The sequence below is a fragment of the Myxocyprinus asiaticus genome, chromosome 17, assembly GCF_019703515.2.
Source record: "Myxocyprinus asiaticus isolate MX2 ecotype Aquarium Trade chromosome 17, UBuf_Myxa_2, whole genome shotgun sequence".
Taxonomy (NCBI): domain Eukaryota; kingdom Metazoa; phylum Chordata; class Actinopteri; order Cypriniformes; family Catostomidae; genus Myxocyprinus; species Myxocyprinus asiaticus.
The window spans coordinates 5865423-5885516 of NC_059360.1; positions in this window are offsets into that span (position 1 = coordinate 5865423).

A 20094-nucleotide genomic window follows, 5' to 3' on the forward strand; every position below is an offset into this window, starting at 1 on the left:
GACGATATTGCTGCTTAGTCACGTACATACAACTTGCTAAGACAGGCGGTGAGCAGTGACTGAGAGTCTTTAAATGGCTTTCTCCTACCCAGTTGTCCTAGGTGGTTGTCCTACCTGGTTGTCCTGAGTGGTTTCTCCTATATTAAAGCTCCAGTATGGTCTACCCTGGTCTAATGAAATTCAAATCCTACCCAGTTGTCCTAGGTGGTTGTCCTACCTGGTTGTCCTGAGTGGTTACTAATGAAATTCAAACTAAGAGTCTTTAAATGGCTTCCTCATATATTAAAGCTCCAGTAATGATATAAATGATTTTGGAGGAATTCAGAATAAATCAAATAATAACAATTTATTTGTCAGGTAGGATATAAAACATTGTTGTAGAAATTCAAATCAAAGCCAATTTAACATGATCAGAATAAACAAGCATTACTAAAAATAAAAGACAAGTCAAAGAAACATACCTGACAAAACTACATGCAGCGGTACAGCATGGGAGATCTGCTTACATATTCCACGAGCTTCTTGCCAACTTTCCTTAAATACCCAGACAGAATAAACATTGTGTACCAAATGGTATTTTCCTTTGAACAATGAGAATTTGGGGGTGAATGGGTTCTTGACTTCCTGGGGTTTAACCTTGTTAACATACAGGAGATCATTTCAATTGTAGGTCAAGGAGGGGGATAGACCTCCAGAATTATGCAGTATTTGGCAAAGACCTTATAACTTTGTCACCATTAGTTTTATCAACATGGGAGAGAGACCATTATATCAGTCACACAGAGACCTCTTAAATGATATCAAACACATACAGTTGCATTCTTTGTTTTCATGGAATTTGTTATATTTTTACATATAAATCTTGTGTCTTTGTATTGGTCCTGAGCTGTTGAAGGGGAGAAGGGGGAGAGAGAAGAGGGGGCAGCAAGGCGATTTGCAATTTATCACACGTGGTGATATTCAGGTGAAGATTTCAGCTTTTGTGAGAGAGTTCTATAACGTTGATTCTCGCAGAGTTCTTTTACTTTTACCGGAAATGGCACCTTTTGGGTTTAGACATCCTGGTGCCAGCCTTACAAAACTAACACCAGAAAATCATTGGAAAAATCAGCTAGTGTATAGCCAGCTTAACCTAGTTAGGAGTAGCACAATCACTGTGTTCCATGGAGACAACACACTCTACAACAAAGAAAGAATGTGTTGGACTTCTGATAGTGGAATTTAGGCAAATGTGTTTTGTAGTTGAGCGAAATGAAATCCATCAATATTATTTTTTAATTGCAGCACATTTTTTTTAAATAAAATGAATACACTGAAACTCATTGTTGTGAATTAAGCATTTGACAAATTTGATGGGCTACATGCCTAAATTTTCAGAGGGCTGCAACAACTAATTAATAAAATCTAAATATCACTTAAATTATAAAAATCAATGATGAAAATAATCAAAAATGAATTCAATTATGATTAGTTGAATATCTTTGCACTAGCTCTGCAACCTCTGTCAGTGACACCACTTTTACAGTAGTGAAAACGTGTTTCTATGGGAAAAAATACATTTGAAAAATGGTACAGAGCTGCACCCTTCTTTTTTTTTTTTTGTTTCTTTTTTTTTTTGAGGCAGCCTTATGTTAAAACGCTTTAAATTATGTATTTTTTTTTTCACATCAATCTACACTCCATACCCCGTAATGACAAAGCAAAAACCAGATTTTTGATAACTTTGCAAATTTATTAAAAAGAAAAAAACTGAAATATCATTGTAGAAGTTCCAATAAAAGGAAGGAAGCGGGAAGCAGGGTGGCAGTCCAGGTAAGATAATTTTTAATGATCTTTAACTTGAATGCAGTACATGCACCTTTAGCTTCACAGCACAATACACTTCAGCTCCACAACTAAAGACACTTCAGCTTTACTACTAAATGCACTTCATTTTCACTGCTAAATGCACTTCAGCTTCACTACTGCGGGTTCCTTGGTTCCCGTCTCTCTCTCCCTCATTGGCGTTCTCGGCGGACTTTTCAAGCCCATCTCTGACGTCACTGTAACAAGACACAGGTGTTACGTATCATTAATCACCAGGTGATGGCCCTTACAGCATCCTCTCTCCCCAGTGACAGACACATGACCACGTCCCGCTCCACATACCCCCACTGCTCGACTCAGGCCTGGGCAATGTCCGGCCTGCTAACTCCCCCCCCCATTCTTGGAGAGGAAATCAGCCACAACCCCGGCCTGTGGACCACCTTGAATTTGAAGGGCTGAAGTGCCAGGTACCGATGAGTGAGCCGCACGTTGGTATCCTTCATGTGGTGGAGCCACTGAAGTCTGATCGGCGTGATCAGAGTGGAGGATGAAGGCCCGCCCCAGCAGGTAATAGTGGAGGGTTAGGGCCACCCACTTGATGGCAAGACACTCTTTTTCAATCGTGCTGTACTTAGTCTCTCTCAAAGAGAGCTTATGACTAATGTACAGCACGGGGTGCTCCACCCCCTCCACCTCCTGCGAAAGCACGGCCCCCATCTCCCTCTCTGATGCATCTGTCTGTAAAAGGAACGGGAGAGAGAAGTTAGGAGCATGTAGGAGTGGCCCGCCACAGAGTGCAGATTTCACTCTTGTGAAAGCCTGTTGGCACGCCTCTGTCCACTGGACCAGATCTGGCGCCCCCTTTTTAGTGAGATCAGTAAAGGGGCTGGTGACATCAGAAAAATTAGGCACAAACCTTCTGTAATAACCAGCCAAACCCTCTCGATATGGTGCTGTATGAGGTTAGGCCGACCAGGAAGAGGAGAGAACACGTCCGCAAACTCTTTTTGCAACCTGGCCACCTCTGTGAGCTGGGACGGTGAGAGGTGGTCTCCACAAGGGTGAATAGATCGATTTTGAAATTCACCTCTGGCCCGAGCTCTACCCTCTCCGGAACTACCGTTACCATGGACATGGGGACCGCCTCTCTCCATAATTTAAGGAGGTTGAGGTGGTAAATTTGACGTGGCCTGCCTCTATCCATTCATTTAATCTCAACGGATCCTTGCCACTTGCCGAGTAATTTCGAGCTCGATGTGGGGAGTAATACAAGTACTTTGTCTCCCGGTGCAAATTCCCGAAGCTGGGTACCCCTATTATAGAGTCGGCTTTGTGTCTTTTGAGCTTGGAGCAAATTCTGTTGTGACAACTGACCCAGTGTGTGTAGCTTTGCTCGAAGATCAAGGACATACTGAATTTCATTTTTGTTCTGGGAAGGTCCTTCCTCCCACACCTCCCGTATGATGTCAAGCACCCCACAGGCCAGTGTCCATACAGGAGCTCGAAGGGGGAAAACCCCGTGGAGGCTTGCGGGACCTCCCTGACTGCAAATAATAGGGGGTCCAGCCATTTGTCCCAATTTCTATCGTCCTCGTGTACGAACTTACAAATCATGTTTTTCAGGGTGTGATTAAACCATTCCACCAGCCTGTCAGTTTGCGGGTGATAAACACTGGTGCGAATCGATTTAATCCCCAGCAATTCATAAAGTTCGCATAGTGTTCGTGACATTGTAAGACCATCACAAAAATTGTCTGCATCACTTCCGGGAAAGTCAAAGAACTCTGTGAGAACCAACGTCATAAAACTCTCACACAGAGGAGCATCTCCACCTGAGAAAACACACCCCACTGATTGGGGACCATAAAACGCAAATCACACTCACATCTGCTCTCTCTCACAAGTAAGATTTAAGAACTTAGTAAAATACAGTATTCTATTCGGGGCATGCCCCTCCCAAGTCTCACACAGAGACCAGATGCTGTATGCAGATTAGGTGCATTCTTTGTAAACATCAAACAACCTACTCAATCAAAGGTCGACTTACAACTCCCTAAACTGTAAACCAAATCCTAAATAACATAAAACACACACATCTGAAATAACAATGGAATCGTTTGGTACTTAAGGAAGGATGGCAGAGGAGCTCAAGGAATCTGTAAGCCAGATCTCCCATGCTTTACCGTTTGCATGTAGTTTTTCACTACCAGGTATTTCTTATTATTGATAAATGTTTGAAGGAATCTGTAAGCAGATCTCCCATGCTGTACTGCTGCATGTAGTTTATATTTATCAAAGTCTCTCTGTAGCCAGAAGATCCACACAGTAAACATTGTGTGTAGTTTTTTCTCTACCAGGTAATTGCAATTTGTATTTCTTATGTTTGGTAAATGTTTGAATGGAATGCAACTTTAATTATATTATTATGCTTGGTTCACTGATAGCTTTGAGTTTGAATTATTATTTTAATTGGATTGTTTGAATGTATTACTATTAACTGGTAAATAAATTGTTATTATGATTCATTCTGAAGGACTGTTTTCTAGTATATTTCTTATTAACTACAAATCTATGGTCAGAGTTGGCTTAATTAAGCTTCTTCAGAAGTAACCCATTAGTTAAGTATGTAAAAGGCTAAACGGCAAACCGAGAATCTATAATAGAACTTAGCCAAGTAGAATTAAACGGGAATACTAAGGGTAGGACCGAGAATCTGTAAAACAGAACTTAATTGACTGGGGCTAAACTGTAAACCGAGAATCTATAATAGAACTTAGCCAAGTAGAATTAAATGGGAATACTAAGGGTAGGACCGAGAATCTGTAAAACAGAACTTAATCGACTGGGGCTAAACGGTGAGTCGAGAATCTATATGAACTTAGCCAAATAAGACAAATGGATAAAGCCGAGAACCTATAAGGACTTAGTCTAAAACTTATTAATATCTGAAACTGATGAATTTGTAGTTAAAGGACCTGTGTCCGGCCGGCACAGGACCCAAATAACATTGAAATAACAAATGCAGTCTAGAAGAGAGAATTACTAAAATTCAGAGCATAGATACATCAACGAGGTTTTTCATAATTGGAGTCAGATGAAATAAAGAAAAGAATTAATGATAAGATTAATAAAACATGGAACTCAAATCAAATAATAAAAGTATTATTTAATGTCACGCACGATAAGACAAAACACACAGGAGACCTTCAGCCATGCCACTGGATACCGTCCTTGGACCAGTGGGTGACTTCCCCCGTACAAAGTGGTGACCGACCTCTGTGATCTCCAGCGAGCGAGTGACGTCTTCCGAAGCACGACATTCAGTTCCATTCCACACAGGACAAGAGGTTTGAGCTTCTACTTCTCTGTCTCCAGCTGCTGTAGTAAGTCCATTCTTTTTGCCTTTTAGAAGTGTTGAGGGAAAGCACAGACGCACCCCATATAGACACAGTTTGTAGAACGGGTTGGAATACCCACTGTTAGACCGGAGACCGCAAAAATCCGGTGGGGCTAAAGAAATTAGATAAAACCACATGTGTATCAGGGAAGTGGTAGCAGCAGGATACGAGAAACGAAATCTCTTGCTCTGCAAATTAATGATCTCTTTGTTCGCCAAGCTACAAGAGATCAAACTTAAACTAGAAAAAACATCATCCAAAATTGTATTCTGGTATTCAAGGGAGGATTGCAATTGGAACTTTCATTCTAAAATCAATGAACACCGTCGCTATTGTTTATTTACTTTGCTGCAACGAACTCGCAACATTTCAAAAGAATGAGCGGGTAGCAACTGTAAACAAGTAAAAAGTAGAGATTGAGATATAAACATTGCAAGTCGATGTGTTTGCATATGAAAAGCAAGGCTGGGAAAAACAGAGTGATGTGATAAAAAAAAATTGTAACAAAAGAAATGTCACTAATTTATAAATCAGTAAAGAGTACTATAACAACCTATTTTTAAATTTACAACTGTGCTAAACACTTGTTATCACAGAACACACTTGATGATAGTTGTTTGTGATACTGCATGTACACATAAGCTAATGCAGTTTATTTCTGAAAACACTTGACTGTTTCTGCTGTAAGTGTTAAGAAACACTTAGGTTAGAGGTTGTAAATGCTTCGGGCATTCTAGACTTTTCGTCTTGTGTAAATCTGAAATAACTGTAATCATGTTTCTCTTGAAATTGTTCATCAGTTTCAAGCTGAATGTGTTACTATGTCGGATATGTTTGTCTCTGATATGGCACACTGTGCTATTTACCTATATAGCTGTAGTTAAATCATACTGAGTACAATATTTCATGTGACTACCAGTAATTTTACACAATTACCAAACTCTCAGTAGTTTTACACAATTACCAAAGTCTCAGTAGTTTTACACAGTTAGCATTAACCTTCAGTAATTTTAAAAAGACAGAAGAACTTCATTAAGCCTTTAAAATTCAAGAATACACTTTGCGCCTTGCATCACCTCTGACTTTGCCCAGCCCCCTCTTCATATTCAAATAGATTCGCATGTGAATACATCTAATGACATCTTAACTCAAGAAAATGAGAAAATTGCATTCAATTTGATACTGTAATCGCAAAAGGTCTGCAGCTTGAGCAGAAATTTGACCCATGTAAATATGCGCCTGCAGTCATTGGGTGTTTACAGCAGCATGTCCAAAGGCTTTCAGCCTGACCTGTGCATACAATACACATGATCCTGCATCTCATACAGGGCCAAATCAAAAGGAATGTATTCTTAAAAGAGCATCAAGATGACAAATAACTCATTCCAGAGAACCTCCAGAGACCAGTAATAAAATTATTTTAATTTATACTATTTTTAATATAATATAATTGTATTATAATCACATTATAATATGCATTATATTATAATGGCCAAGCATGGCCATGTATATTTGTAATGACACTGCCAACCGAACATCCTTACAGGTTGAAGAATTCTTGCAATTGAATTTCATTGGTTCGCTTATCAGTGCCAAGAGGGAGGGTATACAGTCGTTTTTGCTGTGCATCAATGCTGTAAAGAAATTGGCACATGATAATGAACCAAATCATCTCTCACTGAGAAGCACCAATTCAAATTAAATCTGATCAGGGGAACCATTCTACTGTGTAGACAATGAAAAATGTGTGTGGAAAATGCTAAACATCAGGCAGAAATTTCACAACCCTGACAGACCACAGAGATCATAGATCACAGATGATCAAACGTGTGAATAGCACCCTTAAAAAATGCTAAGCAGACAACACATCACCGAAAGAGGTGCAAGAACAGTTTAAGGTGCTACACACTTCAAACTGCACTAAAATATCAGCAGTAATTCAGATCTTACCAAAGATGCTCAGTCTTATTTGATCCCTGAAACTAAATTTGCATCAGACATTGTAATGGTACATGTTTTTGTAAAGCAAAATGCATCTTCCCCTTGATGGCACAAACCATACAGTATGAGACTAAACCTGTCTGTAAAAGTTTGGCTTTGACCATCAGAGGAAAATAAAGTACCACATGTCTAAATGCAAATTATTTAAAGGTTCAACATTAACTGTTCTCTCTCTGTGGTTATTCCCATTTCAGGTTGCAATCTCGTGAGGGACAGATGCCAAAAGGTTTCTGATCCCCCTGCATCAAGCCAGGACAACAAATTGACCATGCAGGAGATGGGTGCGAAGGCAATCTAAAGGGGCCATTTACACCTCACAGCACTACAAAAAAAATTATAAAAAAATAGATATATGGCCTCCCGGTTTAGCACCGGAACCAAATTGTGCAACACCAATTGTTCTAGAACAGGTTTCACCCATCTCCCAGACATGATCATACAGAACACACACTTTCATCACTACACTCATGACACCTTGACCTGGTACAGACAGTAAAACTAGCCAGGCTCAACCATTACACATCATGGAACACAATAATGGCCTAGATTCCGAAAGTACTGATCCACTGAAGATCTGGCCTGCCTCTCACATATAAGACATTACAAACCCGTTTCCATAAAACAATTATAAATATGGCGCACACGACATGCACTATTTACAACTTCACAACAATTTATTTGAAACACTGTAATGTACATGGGACATGTGCATGGCTATAATCACACATCGATGATTTAATTACTAATTGCAAGCAAACTTGCCACCCAAATTTCAACATTTCCACCTACATAAACTCGAACCAATTGATTGTTTTTGGCATGGCTGCAAACCAGAGAACCCCTGGTTTTCAACACATCGCTAATAACAATGCAAACGTAATAAGAAGTGGATGATATGAAGTGCAGACACTTCTATCGATCCACTACACACTTTGAAAATAGACATGTATCATCAATTGTGACTTAGCCAGCAAATCACACACATTGGATAATTTTTAATTAGCACTGTGATTATTATATATGTAACTGTGATTAAAATGTAAGACTTCTCAGCTAAAGGAGGAGGCGAGAAGCAGATTTTCTGGTTCAGGTAAGCGTTTTATTCTCCCCACTGCAGCAAATGCACTCTTTCAGGGCTCTCAGCGTGTTCAACAACTCAGTCTAAACATAAACAACAACTTCAGAAAAATAAACTCTCATCTTTACAATAATAAGCTCTTGGCTTCACAATCAGGTCTCTAGTGCCCAGGTACTCTCTCTCCTCTGAGTGCTGCGTGGCCCTCTTTATGCCGCTCTCCCCGTGCTCACTGAAATTAGAGACAGGTGTTAGACATAATTTGGCTCAGGTGTAAGCGCCCTTACCGCTTTCTCTCTCTCCGGAGAGATGCTTGACCACGCCCCCGCTGCCACATATAACTATATGCTTAATGATATATACTGGTGATGAATGTTCTGATTGCTTTGGATTCTCTGCCACCTTTTCTTTAATCCATCCAGATCAAACTTTTCCAAATTCCACTACTATACGTCCGATTGGCGTGGTAGTGAAATATTCAGATAGTAAAATGGGATCACCTTACTGGATACATGACCTTGAAGGGTACTGAGACCTTGTTTACCAGTCGCACATGTTGTCATGAAACTCATAACTATGTTGCTTGTACCTGTAACACCTTACAACCTTTTTCCCATAATGACACTAAACTCATAAATATTCAGTCATTGCATGGCCATTCTGACGCAGTCCAGGTGTCACATACTCAGTGATGTGTCGTCAGTGAGATGAATTCCTTCACTTATGGAGGACTGACCTGTCCTGCCACTCACTCCTTTTGTTTGGAGGTAACAGAGGACTTTTCTATAGGTCAGATCAACATCCTAGGGAGGATACCCCTGGACACTGAAGTTTTCCCATGATGGGATGACACATTCTACGAGCACAGTGCACAAGCTGTGGCAGACACAATGGACTTGGCACAAAGAATGATCCTGCAGATCCAGCAGACATTTTACAATGACCCCACCAGGACGTTTCTGGAACTGTCCCCGGGGGGCCAAGCGGAGGAACTGTAAAACTGTCACAAAAATTGACTGCATCACTTCCGAGAAAGTCAAAGAATTCTGCGAGAACCAACGTCATAAAACTCTCACACAGAGGAGCATCTCCACCTGAGGAAACACACTCCACTGATTGGGGACCATAAAACGCAAATCACACTCACATCTGCTCTCTCTCTCTCACCTCAGGTCAATTTAAGGACACTAAAAACTAAGTTATGACTTATCCTGTTTGTAATGTAAAAGGTTTTCTGATCATACATGTTTGGTATCATTCAAGAGGTCTCAGTGCAACTGGTAAAACGGTCTCATTCCCTTTCAGCAAAGTCAAATCACAAGTAAGATTTAAGAACTTAGTAAAATACAGTATTCTATCCAGGGCATGCCCCTCCCAAGTCTCACACAGAGACCAGATGCTGTATGCAGATTAGGTGCATTCTTTGTAAACATCAAACAACCTACTTAATCAAAGGTTGACTTACAATTCCCTAAATTGTAAACCAAATCCTAAATAACATAAAACACACACATCTGAAATAACAATGGAATCGTTTGGTACTTAAGGAAGGATGGCAGAGGAGCTCGAGGAATCTGTAAGCCAGATCTCCCATGCTGTACTGCTGCATGTAGTTTATATTTATCAAAGTCTCTCTGTAGCCAGAAGATCCACACAGTAAACATTGTGTGTAGTTTTTTTCTCTACCAGGTAATTGCAATTTTTATTTCCTATGTTTGGTAAATGTTTGAATGGAATGCAACTTTAATTATATTATTATGCTTGGTTCACTGATAGCTTTGAGTTTGAATTATTATTTTAATTGGATTGTTTGAATGTATTACTATTACCTGGTATATAAATTGTTATTATGATTCATTCTGAAGAACTATTTTCTAGTATATTTCTTATTAAGTACAAATCTATGGTCAGAGTTGGCTTAATTAAGCTACTTCGGAAGTAACCCATTAGTTAAGTATGTAAAAGGCTAAATGGCAAACTGAGAATCTATAATAGAACTTAGCCAAGTAGAATTAAATGGGAATACTAAGGGTAGGACCGAGAATCTTTAAAACAGAACTTAATTGACTGGGGCTAAATGGTAAACTGAGAATCTATAATAGAAATTAGCCAAGTAGAATTGGACAGAGAATCTGTAAAACAGAACTTAATTGACTGGAGCTAAACGGTAAACCGAGAATATATAATAGAACTTAGCCAAGTTGAATTAAACAGGAATACTAAGGGTAGGACCGAGAATCTGTAAAACAGAACTTAATTGACTGGGGCTAAACGGTAAACAGAGAATCTATAATAGAACTTAGCCAAGTAGAATTAAACGGGAATACTAAGGGTAGGACCGAGAATCTGTAAAACAGAACTTAATTGACTGGGGCTAAACGGTGAGTCGAGAATCTATATGAACTTAGCCAAATAAGACTAAACGGATAAAGCCGAGAACCTGTAAGGACTTAGTCTAAAACTTACTAATATTAATTCATCATAAACTGATGAATTTGTAGTTAAAGGACCTGTGTCCGGTCGGCACAGGACCCAAATAACATTGAAATAACAAATGCAGTCTAGGAGAGAATTACTAAAATTCAGAGTATAGAGACATCAACAAGGTTTTTCATAATTGGAGAAAATAATTAATGATAAGATTAATAAAACATGGAACTCAAATCAAATAATCAAAGTATTATTTAATTTCACGTACGGTAAGACAGAACATGCAGGGGACCTTCAGCCACGCCACTGGATACCATCCTTGGACCAGTGGGTGACTTCCCCCTTACAACATAAACGTTGTGCCTTGGTCGGTGAGGATTTCTTTCGGAATCTCCACCCGGGAAATAATTTTGAAGAGTGCCTCTGCAACACTGTGTGCTGAGATGTTGCGTAAAGGCACTGCTTTCGGATATCACGTAGCATAATCCACCAGGACTAATACAAACTAATATCCACGTGCTGACCCTTCTAATGGCCCGACGAGCTCCATACCAATTCTCTCAAAGGGGGCCTCGATTAACAGTAATGGGCGCAATGGCGCTCTTGGGGTGGCCGATGGATTCACCAGCTGACATTCACGGCATGCTGCACACCATCTGCGTACATCCCCATGAATGCCCGGCCAATAAAAGCAGGCCATTAAACGGTGTAGTGTTCTTTCTTGCCCTAAGGGACCCGCCATAGGATTGTGGTGAGCCGGCTGGAAAAGTGTTTCCCGATGGCTCCTCAGGACTAATAACTGGGTCGTATTTACATGGGTTTGAGTGTCCTGCGTCACTTGATACAACCGGTCCCTAATAATTAAAAATACGGATATGTGAGGGCGACGTCGGGCTGGAGCTGCTGGTCATCAATTACTCTCACTTGGTCAAAGGCGTGCCTAAGGGTTTCGTCACGCGACTGCTCCAGAGGGAAATCCACCTCCAGGAATTCCCTGAGGGCAGGAATGCCAGAGGATTCCCCTCCTGCGTCATTCTGAAGTGAGCAGACGCAGACAGCCCGGCTCTGCCTCCCCAGCCATCACGTCACAAATCACACACCGTGTTTTTGGTTTGCAGGACCCATCCACACACAACGCTTTTAATAATTGTTTAAACCCTGGCCAATTGGTTCCCAGAATCAGTGGATGGGTGAGGCGGGAATTAACCGTGGCCTCCACTCTATGCTTTACTCCCCGAAATTGAATAACGGTAGTTTCTACTGGATATTTGTGAACATACCCATGCACACACCTTACCATCACCTTGTGTTTTGTACCCAAAGCCCCATCATGAACCAAGCCATGGTGGATCGAGGTTTGATTACGGCCCTTAATTTTTAATGTCCCTGCTCGACCGGGGGCAGACTGTGGAATGTCGGGGACCCGAATCTATTACTGGACGCTGGTCATGGACATGACCTGGCTCCCCACAACCCCGACAGACCGGCCCAGGCTTCCTGGCTGCACCCATGGCAGCGGACACATCAACCTGGGAAGGACGTTTCCAGGGAGCGGGTATAGGGCGAGAAGGAGGAGAGGGAGGTGAAGCAAGAGAGGGAGAGTGAGAGAACTGGACTGCTCGCCGTCTTCCTGGTAGGCCGCCATGTGGGCTTTGGGCAGCTGGATGGTGTCATCCACTGACGTGGGGCGATGGCACTGGACCCATTCCGCAGTTCCTCGGGGCAGATGAACGGTTAGTTGCTACAACACCATCAGGTCGATAACTTCCTTCACGCGCCCTTCATCGGCCAGCACTGATCTTCGGCAGTGCAGGGCTTTACTGGTTGTTTAGATCAGTGTTGCTATCAGAAATAATGAATTATTATTTCTGTAGTTATTAATTAATATTTAAATTAATCAATTGAATCTAACTCATTAAAACCTCATATGGGGCTCCAGTAAATGTAGTGTGCTACGTTTAGGAGCAAGTTTGGTTATTAGCAATAATTAATAATTATCAAAGATAGTTATTAATTATTAAAATCAATGGAACATTGATGAGAATCAATGTTAGCTTTTTTAAATCCTTTAAATCAACAATTATTAAAGATAATCGTTAATTGTTAACATCGATGAAACATTAATTAAAATTAACACTAGCTTATTGATCATTCAAATTCAATCATCAAAGATAATTATCAATTATCAAAAATCAATAGAATATTAATAAGGATTAACATTGATGGGGCACCACCCTGGAATTAGGGACTAATAACCAAATAGTAAAACAGTCTCAATATTAGATTGTTTTCTTAGGGAAATCGACATCCGAAGAATATCGATTTTCGGGAAAAAAACAATGAATGAAGGTTTGAATCCGACATCCCGTCAGCATGACACAAACGTATGCAAAACAAACCAGAACACTTCTCTTTGTAATATAAACAAAGTTTATTTATGCAGTAATATCAATTAATAATTAATACAATGCAGTCAATAAACTTCCGACATACAACTACAAACTAAGCAGTGATATGATTAGATATGGAAATAAAATAATCCTATAACACATAAGGTGTGTGTGTGTGTGTGATTAGTGAGAGAGAGAGAGAGAGAGAGATGATTAAGTGACAGCCCTAAAGCTGATTTCGCGATAGTGGGAGAGAAAGCAGCTGTGTTTATCACTCAGAGACGCGGTGGACGGCTCACAAAAGTCCCGCGTTATTTGACTCTTTAATGGATGAACTCAGTTGCTGTCTCACCCGCGATGGCGAAATTGCACAACAATCCAATTTGGTTGGACCACAATACAGCAAAACAAATTTGTGATAATTAATACCCTGAGTATTAATAATGAGCGGACATGGCGATCCGTAAACTGTACAAGCAAAAACCTTGAAACACAAGAATAACACACTATAATATTCTATCTCTGCCCAGACGTAAACCTCTTACTTGAATCGCATGAGGACACAGGTAGAATGTGTGTTCCTCCGTCCTTTAACTCTGACCTGGTTCCTTGAGGCTCGGGTGATGACGGGAGGCCATTTCCTCGCTCTGTCGGCGGGCGGTACGGCTGTTGATTCTCAGCGGGCTGGCGGAGAACTCTTGTCGACTTGATTGAAGATGGAAGAGAAAACTTTAATCTCTTCTGTAGGCAAACGGATGAAGATGCAGATTGCTCGGCGGTCTCCTTCGGATCCGTTGGAGTGATCAGTTGAACACAGAGAAATCTCAACTTGTCCAGCGAGATGGAGATTGTATGGCCACAGTTTCAAGTCGGACGTTACTTCCTTGTGCCACGAGGTTGCACCTGAGAGCAGCAAAGAGCTACGTCTATATTCGGTGAACAAAGTCGCTGGAAGCGAATTCTGGAAGCATTTCAAAGGTATTTCAACTCCTGATGATGTCATGTTTGAGGGACGTTCTGTTGTGTGCCTCATCCAATAGGAGTTGAGAGTTCGATCCTTTAGTGAGCAAGGCTTCATGGATTTGTAGTCTGTTTTGGAATCCCTTTGTTTGATTTTGGCGCAATTTTTATCAGTAAGATTTACGACTTGGAAGGTGGGGGCTTGAGTTAGGTTTTTACGACTGTATTAGGCCTGCCTTTGTCTTCTATCTGAATACATGAGGCCCAACAGCAGGCGTCACGAAGCTGCTGGGCAAACGTGAATGGGCGGCCGGCGTCGCTCAAGGTGAGGGAGCGGAATCGCTGCCGATGATGTTTGCAGGACAGCAACCTTCAGCTTGACATAGTCCAGGTGGTCCTCCGCTGGCAGTTGCTGTGCTGCGAGCTGGGCCTCCCCGGAAAGCAACGGCAAGAGGTGAAGGGCCCACTGTGCTCGTGGCCAGCCTTGGGGCCCCAACTCAGTGAGCAGGAGGTACGGACTCTTCGCTGCCTCCGGGGTCATGGCGGAAGATCCGTCTGGAGCTAACCAACTCCGTAAAGCCTGTCGATCCTCGGCCTGGGCTTGAAGGAGCTTCCGGAAACGTTGCTCCTGGACAAGGAGGGCTTGATGGTAGGTCTCCTGAGTGCTGGCCAGGGCATGGATGATTTCATCCAGCGGTGAAGTGTCCATGGCGACCAGTCTTCCTTTTCCTGGCTTTCTGCACCAGTGTAGAAGTTCCAATAAAAGGAAGGAAGAAGGAAGCGGGTGGCAGTCCAGGTAAGATAACTTTTAATGGTCTTTAGCTTGAATGCAGTACATGCACCTTTAGCTTCACAGCACAATACACTTCAGCTCCAAAACTAAATACACTTCAGCTTCACTACTAAATGCACTTCAGCTTCACTACTGCGAGTTCCTTGATTCCCGTCTCTCTCTCCCTCACTGGCGTTCTCGGCGGCCTTTTCAAGCCCATCTCCGTCATCATTGTAACGAGACACAGGTGTTACGAATCATTAATCACCAGGTGATGGCCCTTACCGCATCCTCTCTCTCCAGTGACAGACACATGACCATGTCCCGCTCCACAATCATACTGACACTAGTATTCAGACCCTTAACACAGTACTTAATCGAAGCACCTTTGGCAGTGATTACAGCCTCAAGTCTTTTTGGATATGATGCGACAAGCTTTGCACACCTGGATTTGGGGATTTTCTGCCATTCTTCTCTGCAGATCCTCTGAAGCTCTGTCAGGTCGGATGGGGACCGTCGGTGAACAACCATTTTCAAGTCTCTCCAGAGATGTTCGATTGGGTTCAAGTCTGGGCTCTGGCTGGGCCACTCAAGGACATTCACAGAGTTGTCCCTGAGCCACTCTTGCATTGTTTTGGCTGTGTGCTTAGGGTCATTGTCTTGTTGGAAGGTGAACCTTCAGCCCAGTCTGAGGTCCTGAGCACTCTGGACCAGGTATTTTGCTGAGTTCAGCTTTCCTTCAACTCTGACCAGTCCCCCAGTCGCTGCTGCTGTAAAACACCACCACAGCATGATGCTACCACCACCATGCTTCAACTTTGGGATGGTATTGCGAAGGTGATGAGCAGTGCCAGGTTTCCTCCAGACAGGACGCTTGGAATTGAGGCGAAATAGTTCAGTCTTTGTTTCATCAGACCAGATAATCTTGTTTCTCACAGTCTGAGAGTCCTTTAGGTACTTTTTTGTGTGTCTTGCACTGAGGAGAGGCTTCTGTCTGGTCACTACCATAAAGCCCAGATCGGTGGAGTGTTGCAGTGATGGTTGTCCTTCTGTAAGTTTCTCCCATCTCCACAAATGATCTCTGCAGCTCAACCAGAGTGACATTGGGCTCTTGGTCACCTCTCTTACCAAGACCCTTCTCCCCCGATTGCTTAGTTTGGCCAGGCGGCCAGCTCTAGGAAGAGTCCTGGTTGTTCCAAACTTCTTCCATTTAAGAATTATTGAGGCCACTGTTCTCTTGGGAACCTCCAATTCAGCCGAATTTTTGTAGCCTTCCCCAGATCTGTGCTTCGACACAATCCAGTCTCTGAGCTCTGCAGGCAGTTCCTTTGATCTCATGGCTTGGTTTTTGCTTTGATATGCATTTTCAGCTGTGAGACTTTATATGGACAGGTGTGTGCCTTTCCAAATCATGTCCAATCAATTGAATTTGCCACCGGTGGACTCCAGTCAAAGTGTAGAAACATCTCAAAGATGATCCAGAGAAATGGGATGCACCTGAGCTAAATTTCAAGTGTCATAGCAAAGGGTCTGAATACTTATGTCAATGTGATATTTCAGTTTTTTCTTTTTAATACATTTGCAAAGTTGTCAAAAATCTGTTTTTTGCTGTCTTTTTTATTTATTTTTTTGTTTATTTTTATTTATGGGGTATGGAGTGTAGATTGATGTGAAAAACAATAATTTAAAGCATTTTAGCATAAGGCTGCAACATAACAAAATGTGAAAAAAATGAAGGGGTCTGAATACTTTCTGAATGCACTGTAAAACATTTAATAAGCTCATAGTTTTGTGTGGGGTGTCAGGTGTTTTGACAGATTCCTTCTGCAGTTTAATGTGCTTGAGAGATGTTTAACCCCAGCTCATAACTTACATTTGACTAATGTATACTTATTTGTAAATATTATAACCCCAAATCATGCAAGTTTCCATTTCCATTTAGCAAAACAAATAATTTAATTTAATTTGTAACTTGTATAACTACAGTATAAATATGGCCCATTTTCAGGAGAATGTGCCATTTGAGCCACCAAGGCTTACTACTGATATAATTAAGAGGAAAACAAAATAGATACTAGGCTTTGTCACATTTATTTTTAAATTGTTAATTATCAGACTATCTGCCAATTTGTATATAAATTTATATAGAGACATTTGTATGCTTTCACTGTCTATTGTTTTTATTATTATTATTATTATTATTATTATTATTAATGCAGAATTTGTGATATATCCCACCTTTTACAGAAATGTTTTTTAATCTTCCTGACATCATATTTGATGACATAATAGCGCAAATAATGTGGTAGCATGCTATCATATTTGCTAGTTAAGGCCATTTTTCGCCACTGACCTTTAACCTTGTAAGATACTACCCTGAAACATTTTGAATGTAACAGGGTTGATTGGTCATTGCACAAAATATGTTATGAGAGAGAAATGTCATGGGTTATTATTTTTCAACTAACGACCTTATTCACGCTAGCACCATCTTTGATTTTTAATGGGAATGAAAACGACACTATGAGGGATAGACTTACCATCTCTTCAGTGGCACGAACGGTATAAAGCTGTATAAAGCTCCTAGATAACATCTGATTTTCCACAACTCATGTTGTCTGGAGTTCTTTGTATACTTAATATTCTTGGACATATATTTTATCAATGTTTTGTCCGCGGAACGATACAAAAACACTTTAAACTGCAGTACAGCCCGTTGAAGAGACTGTACATCTATCCCTCACAGCCTCGTTGTCATTCCCATTAAAAATCAAAGATGGCGCTAGCGTGAATAATGTGTCATTTATTACACTACCAGAATTACCCAGTTATCTATTCAAATTATAAGTTTATAAATTCCAAACTTACTGTGACAGAGGTAAAATAATGTAACCTATAGGGTTAGTGTTAGTAATGATAAATGACTATTGCTTCTTTGCAAGACTTAACCATATATTTAGGATTGGGGGTAATAGTTTAAGAATCGGCCATTGAAAAAACATGTATATTAGTTATTGTGAAAAAATAAAAAAGCAAAAGGTATATTTTCATGAGAATAGACCATATTAGTATAAATATCCACAAACATTAAACTCAGAAAATAGGCCTGATGTATCACAAATGTCACAATTCAAATATAATGAATTCAGTTCTTTAAGGAAGAATGGTCCATCCGGGTATAATCCGCTGCAACCGGAAATGCTTGGTTGAGGTTATTGCTGCCAGAGGAGAGGGAGAGGGAGAGAGAGGGAGGGAGGGAGGGAGGGAGAGGGAGAGAGAGGGAGGGAGGGAGAGAGAGAGAGAGAGAGAGAGAGAGAGAGAGAGAGAGAGAGAGAGAGAGAGACAGACAGCACACACACACACACACACACAAAAGACATTTCATATAGGCCAATTACGGGACACAGTTGTCCAGCATCTGCCAAGAGCATCAAAATCTAGCCTATATATTTACGTTTAGCAGGGAAATAAATACGGCGTATGCCCAGAGGTTTTCAAACTTTTTGATGCCAAGGACCCCCAAACACGATGATCCCCTTGCGAGGGACCCCTTTTCAAAAATATATTAGGCAGCTTTATATTTTAGATATAAATTCCCTTTTATACTATGTGAGAAAAAAAGTAAGCGTTATATTATAAAGACAATGTGTGGTTTGCTAAATTAAATAACTGGCTGTTATTTTGTAATATAGGAAATTAAGAAACTGAAAAGAAATTATAAAAATATCATATTAAAAAATCTGGAAAATATTACTTTGTATTAAGTTGAGTACTTATCTTTGCATATCACCTATCCTGCGGACCCCTTAGCACCTCCTGGCGGCCCCGTAGTGTCCCCGGACCCCAGTTTGAAAACCCTAGATTACACTACTGCAAGAGATCCTTATTAAGGTCTATTAGATTCATTGGAGCATACAAAGTCGAATGATACCAAAGTCTTTCTAGCAAGTCAGTCCACTGGCGGCCATTTTTTGACCGTCCCAGGAGACTATTTCCAGTCAAGCTTGAATGGAGGAACACGCTTACGTTTAAATTACATATTTCAGATCAGCAGTAAACTCAAACAACACTGATATCATAAATTGTGCTTCTTCGGATTACGCTAGAAAACGCAATTTTTCAGGTTTGTAGAGCTACTGCGCATTCTCGAGTTGATTGACAGGCGATGTCTGTATATAAAACGTGATTAGCTCTTTTACCTGTAAGGCGGGACTTAATTTCTACATCAGTTGACCGCAAGCATCTTGGTTGGGCGTTCCAATTTCTCCCATTCATTTAAATAGAAGTGGCCAGTCTGCTAAAGTTTTTGATGATAACCCAGGGTGTCTCATACAGTTGGCAAGGAGGCCCCGCCTACTCGTGGGGGAAAGAAAAGCACTGTTACCTTGTAACCTTTATTTCTGTCGGCTGGCAGGCTGCAAAAATTCAGTTCCAGGATTTAAAGCTTTGTCTTAAGTGTAAAAAACTGCACAACACCTTTAGTCATGTTTCTCATGGTTAAAATAGACAAATCCTTTAGATATGTCTCCCCATTTTTCCTCAAAGGAATGAATAAGTTACTATGGTAACAGAGCTTCGCTTTCCCCCATGCTAAACCACGCCCCCAGGGTATGATGCGTTTATGATTCTATGTCATGAATCTGTATATCGTGAACATGAATTCAGGCACTGGCAAGGGTGTTGATCCACTGAACACCGAGACACTTATGACTCAATTCTATACAACACGAAACGAGGTCACGCGTTTTAACCCATAGGACAGTCCTAGAAATGGCCGACTCCCTGAACAGTGCCCCAAGTATGGAACTAGGGAGCTATGTTGGCAGTATTGGGTGTCAGCCATTTTGAATTATTTTGTAAAATGCTGTATTTTACAAACGCATTGGCGCATCGTTACAAAACTTGGTAGGCTGTCATCACACCATGCCATGAAGGTATCTTAAGTTTAGGGTCAGCACCACCTAGTGGCCAAAAATATATCAAAGTTTAAAAACGCTTAAAACTTGCAAAAAAGTTGGCTTATTGTCTTAAGACTGGTCTTTTTACACAGTCCTTAGTTTCATGGAAAGTACAATAATGAAGTCCTTAGGGTCATGGAAAGTACAATAATACCAATGTTGCCATGATCGGCAATACTTCCTGTCCACCATTTTGATGTCATTCTGAAACTGATTTTTCGAAATCCTCCTACACCATTTATTGGATCTTCCCCAATTTTGGATCAAATCATCTTCAGACCATGCTGGCAAAACATTATTAAAA